Source organism: Wasmannia auropunctata, unplaced genomic scaffold (genome assembly GCF_000956235.1).
Source record: "Wasmannia auropunctata unplaced genomic scaffold, wasmannia.A_1.0 LD335996.1, whole genome shotgun sequence".
Classification (NCBI taxonomy): domain Eukaryota; kingdom Metazoa; phylum Arthropoda; class Insecta; order Hymenoptera; family Formicidae; genus Wasmannia; species Wasmannia auropunctata.
In genome coordinates this window covers 2,394,435-2,397,978 of record NW_012026894.1, presented here as the reverse complement: position 1 = coordinate 2,397,978, position 3,544 = coordinate 2,394,435, and the positions used below count along the sequence as shown (strand labels likewise).

General features: G+C 44.6%; 1 pseudogene; it reads right to left on the bottom strand.

The window, feature by feature from the left end:
* The window catches only part of LOC105453741, a 21,541-nt pseudogene extending 19,455 nt beyond the window's left edge, over positions 1-2,086 (bottom strand).
* Positions 2,087-3,544: the final 1,458 nt, after the last annotated feature.

Below are 3,544 nucleotides of genomic sequence, written 5' to 3'. Positions count from 1 at the left end.
GGGGGGGGAAGGGATATCGATTTCCTCCAGTCAACCGAAACGAGAGCGCTCGGTAGGGATTACAAATGCCGGTGGCGCATTAAATTCGTGTCGCAATGGTGCCGCAGTAAACTTGATTAGATTGTAATCCTGACGTTTCAACGCGTGATGCCCACGCAAGAGCGTTATTACAATTTGTTGCTGCGCTCTCTATACGCGCGCGGTACGCGGCATTAAAGTACAACATAAAAGAACGCAACGTGTTCATCGATTAAACTCATTAACGGCCGCTTCATATACGCGTCGCGTTATAATGAAACCGGTCGGAATCAGAAAATGAGGGGGATTCTCAAGTCCCTCAGTAAACACATCGTTTCGATGCAAAAACTTTATCGGGCGTAACGGAGTTACGGCCGTGTATTAATATTGTCATTCGTTCGCGGATACGCGTGAATCGTACGAGCGAAATTAAGCTATTTATGAGATTGCGGTGGTAATAACGTTGCTGAATACGCTCGTTTAACTATCGAGAGCTTAATGAACTACAGCATCTATGTGAACCTGGCAAATGACTTTAAGAAAAAAACATTTTTTTAATACATTTATATTTTTTAAATTAAGTTTGGTGTTTGTATCCGTTTGTACCACATCTCCTTTCGTTTGTACCTCAAGGGATTAAAAATTATAAAGGGTTGAAAAAATGCTAGTACCCCACTTTGAGATATATTTTAAATCCGCAAGCGGGTGCTGTTTCCTTGCTTGCGAATTTAAAATATCTTAAAAAATGGCAAAGTTGGGTTTTAGCCCTTAAAATTTAGTACAATCATCCCCTTGAAGGATACAAACAAAACGGAAGGTGGTATAAACGGATACAAACGATTCCGAAACAGCATCCGCTTGTGGATTTGAAATATCTCAAAGTGGGATGCTAGCATTTTTTTCGACCCTTTATAATTTTGAACCCCATGAGGTACAAACGAAAAGAGATGTGAAACATTTTTTTTCTTAAAGTCGGGTGCGAGGTTTACATAGGTACATAACTACAGCGACGAATCGTCGAGCGATTTTTCTTTCATCCAGTTCTCTTAGTCGCTTTATGTGCATTTTGCATCAAAACATATTTTTCCTGGACTGGACTTGCATCCACATCCACGACTAGAAGCGCACACGTTCCAACGTGAATGCGATATGCGGGAAATGATGCTTATAAATAAAAATGAATCGCGTATCATATCACTCTCGTCGTTTTTCCGTAAATTCAATTCGTCGTGTCGTCCTACACCGCCGGATCGCGGAGCAAGGAAGAACCTGCCGGTGTCTACCTTGCGGGGATTCCCTTTATATCCTACATTCCGCAGAATGTACCAGGTTCGCATTCGGTGAATCGCGTGACACCTCTGTAGACTTTCGTGTCCTCGCGGAAACACCGGAACTTTCACGTGTATAATCTCTTATCTGGCGATCGTTAACTTTTTTTGCAAAATCATCGAATTATCGCACAGTCGATATTTCCCGTTTTTTCTCGGATTAACTAAATTCGTGTCGGGTACTAACTAACCCGGACGTAGGGAAGAAAAAACGTAATTAATCACGAGTAATCGCGCGACTCCCAGTGTTGTTATCGGAAAATCTCTTATCGCAAACGGGAGCATTATTTTCAAGTGGCCAGCGGCGTGATATTCATCGGATAAGCGATGATCTTGAACGCGGCACGGTCTCGTTTCGCGTTCATGTTTTTTTTCCACGTTGCTGAAAAACTCGTCCCTCGAATGACACGCGGGACAGGTGCGTGCGGCGCGCTTCGATTGTTGCATCGTCCACTATTTCTTTTCAACGTGTGGTAGCTATATGTATTTGCGTGGCGATCGGCCATAGAGTTTCGTATCTCGGTGGTAAGTGATTGATGTTGAAAGCGTTTCGCGCGGACCAGAGAGAGAGAGAGAGAGAGAGAGAGAAAGAGAGGCCGCGAAGCATTGCGGGTAATTACCTGGTCGGTAAATGCTGTGTAAACACTGGCCACACTGTTTTCCCTCGCTTGTTTCGTGCTCTCCTCTTGCACTACTCCCCCGCCCTCTCTCTCTTCATTCCTCAGTCTCCCTTTATCCATCTATCCATCTCCTTCACTGTTTCTATACTGGTGTGCACGGTATGTGTGCGCGTTTCTGGCGTATCCCCTCGCAAAGCTCGACGAATTTCACCGAATTTCCGCATTCCGTTTACCTCGTCTGTTTGTTGCATTATGTCCTGAGATACGCGACTTGTGGTGCACGAGGACGAAGGGCAATAGTTCCCTTCGACGTAGAGGTGCGACTTGCACCAAGGTGGATAATCAAACAAACTTACAGCTCTCCGCGTTTCGATTCGAATGTCGTTTTTAGCGAATGTCTTATGTACGAATTGTATAGTTTTTTTCTTATTTTGAAATTACCTCAAGTATTTGTTGCATATTGCAAAAATGCTTGATTAATTTTTAAAACTGAGTTACATATATAAGAATTGTATAGACGATTTTTCTCATTTTGATCTTACATTTTTGTTTCAAGTATTTGTTGCATGAATGCTAGATTAATTTTTCTGTATTGTCTCAATCGATTAATCGATTCGCATGATTTAATTATATTTGCACATCTTTTCAATTTTGGGTGTCGAACGATTTTTAATCCACTATTCGTACAGCTGCAACTACGAACACGTTATAAAGCCCACGTGCTAATGATCACTGTTGTAGCGTTCGAGGTGCCAAATGATTCCTCCGATAAAATCGTTTCGCCGAGCTTTATGCGTCGCGCGATCGCTGCCACCGCTTTCTTTCACAAGTTCGACGCGTGTCACGTGTTGAATGGTCTGATACCAGACCGTGTCCCGTTGACGATATCGTTTCAAATGACCGACTTCAAAGTGATTCTCTTTCGGTGCACCGAATCGTCGCCTCCGCCCTCCCCCTCGCTACGAGCGGCTTGCCAAGTATCAACCGACGACGGGCGCATAATTGCGCCCGAATGTCACTCGCCGGCTAACACGCAGCGTTCATTAAAATGCCATAATGTCATCGATCGTGTACGATCGATGTGTGGAGCGTAGAGCTAGTCAGAGCAGAGAGGACAGTTCCCCGTATTTTAACCGGTCCCTTGTCGACACGTAACAACCGCGGGCGCTTCGTAGGGCGGGCTTTAAAGGGATTCGGTGCGGCTTGCAGCGGACGGTTAATCCTCGTACAGTGGTTGCGCGAATGCGAATTCAAATGCGTTCGTTAGTTATTACATATTAGCGATCGCTAGATTAACGTGCCCGAATGAGCGGCGGCGATCCATTCAATTAGCGCATCCGTCGGCTCGTATGATTAATAGCGTCGCGAATGTGTTTATAAGCCATCGCATCGGATATGCCGCAAGCATTGCCCGACGTCGTTGAACCCGAGAAATATTGTGGCGCATGAGCGACGCGAGTGTGACTCAATCGATCTACCGGGGGTTTTTTTTTTTTACGGATTTCCCTGAAAGAGGCAATGAACTGCTCGCTGTACTTAGCTAATTTGTGTGGTATCAATTAAGCGAGAAATATCGTC